Genomic DNA, 12838 nt, shown 5'->3' with positions numbered 1-12838 from the left:
TGAAGTAATCTCCATTTCCTGGCCTTAATTGTTGCCTAACACTGCAGTGCACAGCAGTGGAACAGCTGCAACATCCTGACTGAAAATTCTGCATTATGTCTGAGGAGGGAGTGTGGTGTAATCAGGCCAATATTCTGTCCTTGAGCACCCTGCAGTGTCTGCAGAATTATACAAAACATACCAACTTCAGACAGGAAGGTTTATTCATTGGAGGAAATTTGCTGGGTAACGTGGCCAGGTTTAGAGTGGACATTATGAAAGGCCCTTACTAGGCAGTAGCTTTATCTAGCAAGCTGTTTTCCTGCAAACTGAGATTTGATGAAAGATCAGAGTGCCACACCCTGTGCATAGGTGTGGGAAGAACATTTATCATTGTTTGGTTTGGTACCCAAGTGACGTTGCCGATTATTAATTTGTTGATGTGATGAGCAGCCTGATTTCTGTCTCAGAGGGCACAAAGACATATGTCAAAATTAATAAAAATCTTTATCATGGAGTATCTTGCTGTCCTTTTCTATTTCCCTTATGATTTAACTGTTCTTCCACAGCTGTTGCTCTCATTTTGACTCCCTGCAGTTCTCAGGGTGCAAAATATACAGCCATGTACTCCAATTACTGATAGTTATGTTTTGTTGATTATTTTGGCAGGAATGGTTGTACAGCTGCTTCTTTTCTTTCATAAAACATCCCTGGGGACTGAAATCTTTTTTCTGATGACAGTGAGAATATTTTCAGCTTGTGTAGAATTCAGGTAGTTCTTCTACACTAGAGCTCTACACTAGAGCCTTTTAGCCTACAGAATTTAAATATACCAACTGTGAGACTGTTTTTAACATGGTCATCCTCTAATGCTTTATTACTCTTGAACAAAGGTGGGGGATTAAGTTTATAGCACAGCATCATCTTCCTTGGCTCTTATTCTCCTCACAATGCCACAGCCCATAGTGTAGGAACTGCTTAAAAAAAATTCAGCTAGTTGTGCTTCCTTAGCAGTATAAAAAATTCTAAGGTGTCACTATCGGATGAACCAGGAACAGATATAGGTGATATTTGGTAACTGGAAGCATTAATTTCTCAGATGAGATAAAAGGAGATGCAGATGATGACAGAGAAGCAGTGGAACAGGTTGTTCAGGGAGATTTTGCAGTCTCCAGCCTTGGACCTGGATAAAGCTTTGAGTAACCTATCTTATAGCTGACTTTGCTTGGAGCAGGAGAATAGGGAAGAGACCTTCTGAGCTCTTTCCAATATGAATGGTATTGAAATTTTTTGAGCTCGAGAAAAGCTTGGGAGTTTCTAGCATCTCACAAGGTCCATAAAACCTGCCACAATGTAGGCTAACATTTACCAGCAAGATCTTCCATTAATGGATGACCCTTCTTTCCAATGAGCCTGCTCACATCTCCTGCTTCTGCGAGGTGACCTGTGTGGAATGCCACCTAAACTCCACTTGCCTTATTTAATGATCTGCCACAGACTCCAGTACAAAGATTACACGTATCAGTTGGTCCCAAGGCTGCAACAAAAATTCTGTTTAACTTCTGTGAAGTTATAGTGGAGAGAGAGAACAAGGACAGTGTGTACCATATTCATTTTATTTGCACTAAGTCTTATTTTCTTCTGCATGCTTAACTACTAAAATGTAATTCCTTTCTTCTTCCATGCTGACAATACTACTGAGATCAATTAATCTGCTTTTCTTCCTTTCATGCTTTTATCACACTGTTTGCTTTGACCTGGCCGATGAAGCCACTTCCATTGTTCTACTCCAGCCATTATTTAATTTCCATGTTTTTCTAATCCCTAAAATAAATGGCTTGCATCTTGCATTTCAGATGTTACTGTTACTCACTCCACATTCCCTGTTGTCCCCACTGATCCTGCAGCTATGAGCTTTGCAGTATGGCTGCACAGTCACTGCTATAGCAGCTGCATTTCATCCCACATTTCCTGTGCAGATTGCCCACCTAAAAGCTGTTGCATATCAGAAAGCATGCAGCAAACACCTGCAAGGCATGCAGTGGGGAGAAGCCTCTGAAGAACCTTCAGGGAAAGTGATTCTGACTAAACTTAGCACCTCTTTACTCATTACACAAGGATCTTCTTTCCTTGAGGAACTACAATAAGGTCAGACATACTGGATATTAGGTGGTCAGTAGTTTTTGGTTGCTGTGTAACCAAGTAGGTCAGGAAAAATACAGTGGTGGCCCCAATACTTTGTCCATGTGCTTTGTGTCCTGAGGAGCACCCAGTAATGTGGACAGTGTGCAAACATATGTTTTAGGTTTTAACAGTGTGACGAATCATGACATGTCAATCCTGCAAACTGCCCAAACTGCCTGCAAACTTTTTTGTGGCTTGGATTTTAGGAAGGGCTCAGCATCCTGACTGGTACCATTGGGGGAGGAGCTCATTTTTAATACAGTAGATCTGTAAACTGAATTACATATTTCCCATAAAACTAATTCTCAACAAATAGCCAACAACAGGTGTTGTAAGCCAACAACATCTGCTTGTAATGGTCATTAATTTAATATCACCGTGCTCACCATAACATCCCTGTTCCCAGTCTCCTGCTCCCTGGCCTCTCTGCAGAGTTAAATTTTATGAAGTGTGCATGTGGTGAAACTAATTAGTAAGCTAATTGAATACTATCTTAAATTTTAAGTTTTCAGAATACTTGACTGACATTGGAGGACATAAAATTAGACATGCCTGCATATGACAGCGCTCTGAATTTACTGTGCAGGACACTTCACCCGCAAATTTTAGAAGACTTTAGAAAAATCTCTCTCTTTTTATAGCATAGGAAATTAAGACAAAACATACACTTGTTTGGAAAGACACAAAAAACCCTTGTTATAGAAACAAAAAGTAGGCTGACCAGTGGATTCTCACTCTGCAGACACTGAGCTGCTGATAAAACTTAAAGGAAAATACGACAAGATATTGATGTGCTTTTCCTGGAGTTGGTAGCTTGTGCAGCGTGAGTTCAGCATTGGTACCAGTAGGTTTGGCAGCATAAATCTTACCATGAGCTTTCTGAGTGTGTACCCTATTTCCCTAGTCAGGCCCTGTAGCTGTTGCTCAACTCCATGGTGCCAGAACAAGATTGGAAGGAGACTGTGTTATAGCTGTCCCCTGCATCAGTAACAAGACCCTCCCAGGCAGAAGGAATCCAAGATTACTGGGATTACTGGTTAGCACACTGCTGCATAAATTCATTTTGGTATCAGTAGGGAGAAAGCAGTGAATTATCAGTGCTTCCATCCAACTTTCAGTTAAACCAGTTAAGCCACAAAAATATTCTTGTTTTTCTTTCCTATTCACATGTGAAGGTTTAGATGTAATGTCACTTTCTGCAACTTCTCAAGTCATGTTATAGGTGTTGTTCTTGAAAAGTAGCAATTGTTTTCTATAGTTGGGAAATGCAGCCTGTATTTTTTAAAGTGCCAGTTATTCTGTTTGTTAAATAACTACAACTTGCTGTCTTTTTTACAAAACCTATATGTGTGCTTGATTGTGTTCCCATTTGAACATCTTGCAGAGATGGCAAATTATTTTTCACTGGGTTGCCTTGAACTATAAATGTATGAAGTTATATAAGTAAATTTTATCTCAGAATTTAATCATATTTTGGCCTTTCATCAGGTTTTCTAGTTCTCCTTAGAATTAAAAATATGGCTTATTCACTGATTATGTAGAGTAGAAACAGAAGTGGACTAGTCACTTGTTTAGTGTGACATATCTGGTATTTCATGTACTAATTCACACTGAATGTCTGACTTTTCTATTCCTATATTAGATCATGATAATATACTTTAGTCAGTGGCAGTACCTCACCAAACGCAGCAAATCTTAATTGTCAAGAAACTAAAAATATAGTTCAAAATATTTATGAAATCATTTGTTTGAATGGTTTAGAAATAAACTTTTTTTCAGGGTGGCTAGTAAGTTTTCTCAAGTGAGCTTTCTTCTGTTACGCAACACTACCAAATTAGGTCAAGTTTTGATTTTATAGACAGTTGAATCTATAAAACCCGACACACAAAACTTTAAGTAGACTCATAGAAAAGACAGGCATATTAAATTGGATAGAAATTGCAGTCAATTTATGGCACCCATAAAACATTAATGGCCTAACAGATAAGATTGTTTGGCTTCCTGAAAGACTTCAGTCTTGAGCAGAGGAATCGTTAGGGGAAGTCAGTTTGTGGTGATTTCGATAAATATATTTAATAATACAAAATTTTAACAAACACCTGTCATCAATAGTTTACTTTGATGCTGAGGTAGAAAAATCCTTAAAAATGGTCCCAGCTTCAGAGAGCTGATGACCAAAGCTAAACATATTTGTCATATATAGGATAATCGAAAATCCTGTCTGTACCATTTATACTAGGAATCCAATCTGACAATCAGTTGGGCACATGATTAGCTGATAAATAGTTGTACACAAATGATTTACTTGAATCAAACATTAGCTAAACACTGAGTATAATAATAGGTGAAAATAGGTAGGGAGGGGAGTAGATGGCAATACCAAATGGTGATTTCTTGCTTGCTTTCTCTAAGCATAGACAGTTTTTTGCCGCAAAGGAATAAACAAATCAGTTCAATGGCCTCCTACTGTGAATTTGGCCTTTCATCTTCAAAGTACTTTCCAAACATTTATTAATTATCTTTACAACAGTCCATAAGGCTAATAGATAAATACCAGCCTGCTTATGAGAAACTGAAACATGAAGGTGGAGCCATCGGTTGGCGGCCACATGGTGAGTCAGCACGGAATCTAAGATCAAAATCCAGAAGGGCCCGGCACCCTCTCTCTTGGTCAGTCGCTGGATTTAGTCTCTTTCTCAGTCTTTCTTCTTGTGTGCCAAAGACTTGAATTTTTTGTTTTGCTTACTTTCTTCCCATCTGCCTTCTGCTTCCTGCAGGCCTCACTGGAGATCAGATCATGTGCAAATTGGCAGGTACAGTTTTCATTTTTCTTTCTTCCTTCATCCTTCCTACTTAAGTAAACGTGCAGCCTTCTTGTCCCCTTATGTCCTATTCTTAGACTGTGCATTTTAGAGAAAGTAATAAATCTTGAATTGACTGAATCTTACATTTGTTAATTTGACATACCAGAGCATAATGATGTAATTTTTCTAATTAAATGGCTGTACCTAAAAAATCACAAGAATCGATCTCCTGTCTTGAATCAGTTGATGAAATACTTATTTTGATGGTTTCCTATAAATCTCTAAGTCTAGGTTCCTGTACAAAATGTTAAGGATCTGAACTATTTTAAGCCAAACAGTGATTCCCACAGCCTATATCCATGTATTTAACTATCTAAGGAATAAGGATTGTGAAGACAGGCATGTTTCCTAGGGCAATTTAAGATGATTCTCACCTTCCTAGTCAGTACCTTATCTGGTTGCAACTACAATTCACTACAAGAGCAGAAGCTTATATATTATAGAGAGCTCATTTTCACCTCTCAGACTGCCTCCTGAAAAACAGTCAGGTTCCCCACTAAAATTCCCTCCAAAGGTTCTCCTGGCTCCAAGGGATCATCCCGGAGAAAGCTGGCCAAACTCAGACCATACAAATTGCAACTAAATGATAGTGTTTCAATTGGTTGTGTGTAGGGTTTTCCAGTGGAAAATACTGGACACAAAAGCTGAAGTAAATTCGGGAAAACTGAAGGTGGCTCTCAATCTCCCTGAACCTGTTCTTCCCAGGTGTTGCTGTAAAACCTAGGGCAGAAGTGTGTGTGTAAAACCTAGTGCAGAAATGTGTGTGTAAAACCTAATGCAGAAGTGCTGCTGAGTCTCAGCATAGAAAGATTGGCAAAGTACTCTGAAAAAGACAAAAATTTGCCATTCTAATACAACACATACTGTCCTAAAGATACACAGCCTGAGTAAGGTTATTATAGAGTAGGAATTTGATCTGTTTTTCTAAATTTAGACATCTACTACCATCTGAGATTATAGAAGTTATCCTGTCTGCCACTCAATATACCTGGAGAGCTCAGGTCTCCTACAGGACCTATGTTGTAGTTGCCATTTGGGTGTTTTACTTTCACAGGGTCTCTTGAGCTAGATGCCTATGTTTGGCAACTTATTTTGACCCTACATAACATGTAGTCACTGTGAAGTTTTTAATCTAAATTAATCACTGTCTTGAAACTTGTTACAGACAAAGCATAAACAAAACACTTGTTTTGCAAGGGGAGGGATGAAATCGATTGCTGGCAATAAGAATGTGGTCAAAATAGAAAGACTACAGAAGAAAGGAATTCACAAATGAAAAACCTGTGCTCCCCAGGATGGATGTGAATATTGTGTAAATAGACATTAGTTAGAGGTTTAATTGTGACAACGTTGTCTCTCATAATTATAGGTTAGAACAACTCTTATGTTTGTTCGCAAGGTTAAACACATCACAACAATGCTTCTGACCATGTCTGACATCCAGAATTGCACCTTCACTTAAGAAACATCCTCTGCCTGTTTATCCTTTATAATTTCCCAACCACCTTGGAGCCCTATACTTAATTGACTTTGGCATGGATTCTCATCCTGAAAACACTTGGAAGCACGTGCATAATTAATGTTTGAGTATTTCTACTGAATACAGTAATGGGCAGTTATATGTTTTAAAGGACTGAAGGCATAATTAGTGAGCAGCCCATAGATTTAAAAGGCTACTTGAAATTTACCTTGAAAAGCAACTTAAGTCAACCTCTTCTGCAGTGAAGCAAGAGCCCTCCCTCAGCCTCAGCTGAGGTCAGAAAAAAAAAAATCAATGTACTGTATTGAGACAATTTGAAATCCTTTGATTTTACATTTTCTGTGTGTGAACCCATGGGGTGTAGTTTAAGAATTTAGTTATTATACATGTGTTCTTTGCAGTTCCAGTAATACGCAGTCTTCTTCAGATTTTTTTCCTTCTCATAGTTGTTATAAGTTGTTAGAAAATATTTTCCCTTTTCCCTGACATTAATGTGTCAGGAAAGGATTCTTGTTACCTCAAGACTCACGTGCCAGGTTTCATATGACCAGAACTTCATGATGTTGCTTTCCATATCAGTTCCCTTAATTTATTAATGATCATTTCATCCATTTGGGAGTGCTAGCCATAATAATAGGGTGGAGAAATATTAGATAACAGCAAGCTATCAGTCACGTTTGTGTTTTCTTGTTAGCTGATTAAAGGTACTGAGTAGATTTGTACTTAAGATATTTCAAAAAATAAGAGCTCTGCAGAAACAGGTAAGCCACGTTTCCAGCTCTGACAGAACAGTGTTTGCACAGAGCTGAAACTGAGGGCTAAGACCATCTCTAGGGCCAAAGGCTTTGAAAAACTTTCCAAGGCAGAGGAGTCTGTGTGCTGTCCCTGAGCACACTACATAATTATACTGCTTCCAGAAGATTCCATGTTCCATTTTGAACATTGCAGGGTCTCCCTGGCGATATCTCTGGAATATGATTCAGGCCCTGGGTGTCATTAATGAAACAGAGAGGATGCTTTCTGAGGTAGTATCTTAACTTTCACTTCAGATTAGTGAGAAAATCAACAAAACAATATTAATATGAATGTTGCTATTAGAGCCCTTATAAAAGAAACTTCAGAACAAACTTAAATTTTCAAGTTTTGTTTTGTTTTGCTTTTTTTTTTTTAATTTTAAAATTGGTTATTATGCTTGCCACCCTTAAAGAAAATAACCTGAAGATGGGCAAAGCTTTCTATGGGAACAGCTTTCCCTGGCTGAAACAAGTTGAAACAAGTTGAAGTTTGCTGTGTTAGTGGAGGCATATACCATCAGTGACAAGAAGGTATCTGATTGAGTCTGATGGGTAAACTGTTCTTTGAAAGCTAAGGTTAGGATTTATGAGAATTGAAGTGTACAATTATGACTAATTACTAGATCATTATGTTATTATTATTGTAAATAATCAATATAGCACTAACACCAAAGGGTTATGATAATGACATTGCAAAGGGAAAAAGACTGACTTATTATTCTTAATAAGATATGGCAACTTAGTTAATCACTGTCTAACATCAAATGCAGGCAAGTGGTAGTATGAGGTTTTTCTTGTACTCAAAACTGTGTCAAACTCACCTCTGCAGGCTTTTCTAAAGATCTATTTGGCTCAGTGTGCAGAGCCCTGTTCACACAGGGTGCTGTAAATGGGTGAAGGGCTCTACCAGCAAGATGGATGGCTACACAATTGAGGGCTGTTGAGGTGCATGTTATTTGTGTAACCACAGAACAGTTGAAATCAATGATTTTATTTGCTGGCATATGCTTACTTCATCACGTGATTCTAAGTACATCTTGTACTTCATGCTTTGCCTTCCCAAAAATTGCTTTCAAGTTGTGGCTGGTTTGAACATAACTGTATCTTGGTGTTCAAAGACAAACATGTTTTTATAAAGACTGTTCTGGAGACACCCAGAAGCAGAAATTGATAGAGCAACTGAAGCTTTTCCCTTTTCCTGCTGTGGGATCACTGATACAACAGCTTGTTCAGTTCAAGCTAGTGGCAGGTCAAAAGGAATTTGTATTCCCTGATTCACCTCTATTCCAAGAAGTTTTTCAACATTGTCTTAAATCTAGAAATGTTTTTATTTGTTTCACTAAAATCAAGGGATACTAAACATGTGTCTGAAGTTAAAAATGTGATTTTAAGTATTTTCTTGGCATAGAATCAGAATAAAACATTTGCAGAAAGGTGAACAGGGATATCAAAACATGACTGTCTTAAAGAGGTCAACCATAACCTCCAACAGGGGTTATTTAAAACAGGGATACCTTTTACTTTTAATAGTTGTTTTTTTTAAGGGACAAAAATACTGTCTGAATTGCTTTTATATTTGATTTTATTGTACGTATCAAAATTTCTTAACAATGAATTAAGGAACAAAGGAAAAATTTATAGGTATTAGAAGGCTGTGGGAAAAATAACAAATCCCAGTTTTTTCATCTTTTATACTAAAATACACACAGGAAACAAAATACTGTTTATTAAGCATTCTTGCATTGTTTAGTCACAGAACAATGACACCCAATAGGAGACAAACTGCAGTAAGTTCTAATGAAGAAAACAAACCAAATGATCTTAAATTGAAGATAGGTTGTTATCTTACCCTTCAGACTCATTTAGGTCTCTTCCTCAGCACAGTGTTCCAGTTCAAGTAAATAATTTCCTCTCTTGAGAACAAATGTGCAGTATGGTATAGGCAGTTTGCAGAAATTTTACTCTTGATATTTGGGTGCAAAACATCCACTTGTCCCTAAGTAGATGTCGTGTCTTCTTTTCTTTTAATTACTTTTTTCTCATTTGGCACAAGATGTTTTCTTTAATTGAGTTTAGGGTACAGTGTTTTCTTATGACTGAGAAAGATTGGACAAAAGGAGTCTCTTCTTGAAACCAGTTGTCCTATAACATATGGCATAACATGTAACATGATTTGAAGTTGTTTTGGTCACTAGTCAGGCTATTGCTTATCAGTTACAAACGTTTAGCTTGCTTAGGTAAACACAGAGCTGGTTCAGCTCCTTGAACTGGAGTTGTGGATAAGCTAGATTATCCTAGCTTCTCAAAAAACCCTGTCAATTGTGAATTTGCTAGAGGTTCTGGATTTTCTCACAAGAGTTTGTCACAGGAGCCTAGCTCTGGTCCTGAAAATAATCATTGTTTCAGGTTAAAATGACTGATCTGTCACCTAGCCCTGAGAGACAGGAGGTGTCACTTCGAAGTCTGAATGAAACAAATGCTGTAAGAGCATCCCACTGTGGATCTTAGCGATAAGTGGGAGGGAGCAGATGTTTAATTAATGACCATTAGTAAGTATAGATGTTCAAACTGCTGACATGTAAGTCACATGAACAGGTCTGGAGTAAAATCTGAGAGACTTTTCTACCCCATCTCTGCCTGTTTCCCTGTGCAAGAGCATTGCAAACTTGGAGTGTCAGTTGATACAGAGATGGCAGTTCTGAGAGTTGAATGTGTGGGGTTTTTATGAGCAGCAGAGCCACAGCTTCCCATGCCTAAGTCATAGCAGGGGGCAGTGCTGTAAAGGCTTCTGACTGTCACCCTTCAAAAGGCACAGATTATATATATTCTTTCCAGTTTTGCTAGGTCTCATGTGAGCTAAATGAATAAAAAACCACTTTGCCCACCAAGAGGTGTGTCTTAATGAAGAATGGCAACAGCATGATAATTAAATTTCATGAAACCTGTTGGCTGAGTGAAAGATCCAAGTGTGCATGAGGTCTCTCACTATGATTCATGTCTCTTTGGTTAAACCATGATGACAATTGTGAGTATTATTTGGTAAAATTGCTATTGTTCTACATTCAGCAGCTCTATTACAAGCACAGTGCTTAAAGAATTTGCCACTGATGTGGGCAGTTGTTTAAAGCCAAAATGTATCCTCTCTTATTTTTCAATCTGTGTCTTTCCTGGAAGTGTATCTTTGACTATTACTGACATCATAGTTATGCACTTACCAATAATGAAAATATTTTCAGTTGTTTACATCTTATAGTTTAATTGTTGCCCTTGTTGCCAGAAAAACTAAATATAAGTTTTTGTTCTAGACAGTGGTCTTATTAGAAATACTTTGAATAATGTCTTTTGAATTAAATAATTTTTATATTTTAATCAGAAACTTTAAAAATCCAAAAACTAATTTAGTATTTATATTTCTTCATTCAAATAATAACTAGAGAAATTACATTAGTAATATTTTTTAAGAAAGCATATGGAATTTATCCACTGAAATAAACTTTAGCTGGGAAGACTACAACATAAATATATATCTTGTTAATTCAAATCCCACTTTTTAATCTCCATGTTCATTCTGCCAGTGACCATTAGTCAGGCCTGGTCTCAAATCCATGGCTGCTGTGCTGTGCCATTGTGTAAATTGTTGCTGCAAGACTGCTGAATGGAGGGTGTACCAAGTAAAACTGGTAACTCCTCTTGTACAACTTCCAGCTATTAAACTCCTCCCTAAATGCATCAGAAATCTGTAAATGTTTTGGAAAGACTCTGGTGAGCCAGTCAACCTGAAAAAAGACCTGCATCTTTAAAAATATATTTACAAGGGCTTCACAAAGCAATCTAATAAAATTTGGATTTAGTGGAGTATTAATAAAAATATTTGAGGTATTTTTTTAGCAGCATCTTAGACATAAAAATCAAAGTGCTTAAGCTACTGTATTATGTTGGACATCATTATTGTAAGGGAAAAAATCCTGAGCACAGACTTACTTTAATAAGCATATTGGGAAGATCATTAGCAAAGTGTGGCAAATTCAGGAGAAAAATATGTGAATTTATTTCAATTTAAAGCAACTCCCCTGCTTTTGGAAATGCCTCACAAATCAGCTATGGCCTTTTAGCTGTATGTCTACGGTCTCTGGACATTTGGCAGGGAAATTGCTAGAAAAGGATATAACATACATGTCTTTGGATGGAAGGAATTCTGGCTGGTACCTGCAGGCAGCAAGTCCCCTGTGTCACTGTGTGCAGTGACTCTGCTTGGATGGGACATGTCTGACCTGCAGTGCACAAACTGCATGGTTTATCTGCACTGAGCAGTCACACACTCTGCACTGAGGTGCACACACTGTGTCACTGTGTGCAGTGACTCTGGTGTGGATGGGACATGTCTGACCTGCAGTGCACAAACTGCATGGTTTATCTGCACTGAGCAGTCACACACTCTGCACTGAGGTGCACACACTGTGTCACTGTGTGCAGTGACTCTGCTTGGATGGGACATGTCTGACCTGCAGTGCACAAACTGCATGGTTTATCTGCACTGTGCAGTCACACACTCTGCACTGAGGTGCACACACTGTGTCACTGTGTGCAGTGACTCTGGTGCGGATGGGACATGTCTGACCTGCAGTGCACAAACTGCATGGTTTATCTGCACTGAGCAGTCACACACTGTGCACTGAGGACAGGCTGACCTCACTGTATGCACACAATGCAGCCTCCCCTGACATCCCATACAGCAGCAATCCAGACACACACTGGCTTCACTCTGTGCCATACTGTACAGAGCACATGTTCTTCCATGATAGAAATCCCAGAGAGATATAGCAAGCATTGCTTTTCAAATTTCAAAGTATGTTTTCCATGTTTTCTTTGCCTCTTGTCATAGCTGAAATATCACCCAAACCCAATTGATTACCAGCAGAAAAAATAGCAGAGATGATGATTTCGTCTATATAATCCAATGCACTTGTATAACATTCAGTGAACACTCAATCAGAAATGATTATTCAAACTCTAATCCATCCACATCGTTCTCTAGTAACAAGAAAAGGTCTAACCAGCAGGACTGTGCTGGTAAGTGTTGCTGGTGTTACTGGATGAACTGCTGCTCCATCACATGTATGTACGTGTGCATTATGTAGCTGACAGACCAGATCAGATCCCATCAATCCAGTAACCAAACCATAACAGCAGCCACAAGTGCCACCAGGGACAGGGCTGCAAAAGATGTGAGTCCAACATGATAGTCTGCAGTGGAGCAGGACAGGCATCCCTCACACAGAGCTCCTCCAGGCTGTGCTGCCTTCCTGCTGAGATACAAATACCAACCAGGGCTTAGATCCGAGATCACCTCTGTGTCTACCTGTGGAATACAGTGCCCTTGTCAGTAGAAGTGAAAGAACTGACAGTTAAGACACTTAAAACCACTAGATATCAGTTTTGATATGCTGTAGGTTTTTTATTTAACATGGGCTAATAATATTAAAATAGTTAAGGTTTAGGAAAATTATCCTAATTATCCTTTTAGTTGTTAGTAAAGA

This window comes from Catharus ustulatus, chromosome 7 (genome assembly GCF_009819885.2).
Source record: "Catharus ustulatus isolate bCatUst1 chromosome 7, bCatUst1.pri.v2, whole genome shotgun sequence".
Classification (NCBI taxonomy): domain Eukaryota; kingdom Metazoa; phylum Chordata; class Aves; order Passeriformes; family Turdidae; genus Catharus; species Catharus ustulatus.
This window is presented reverse-complemented; position numbering follows the sequence as displayed.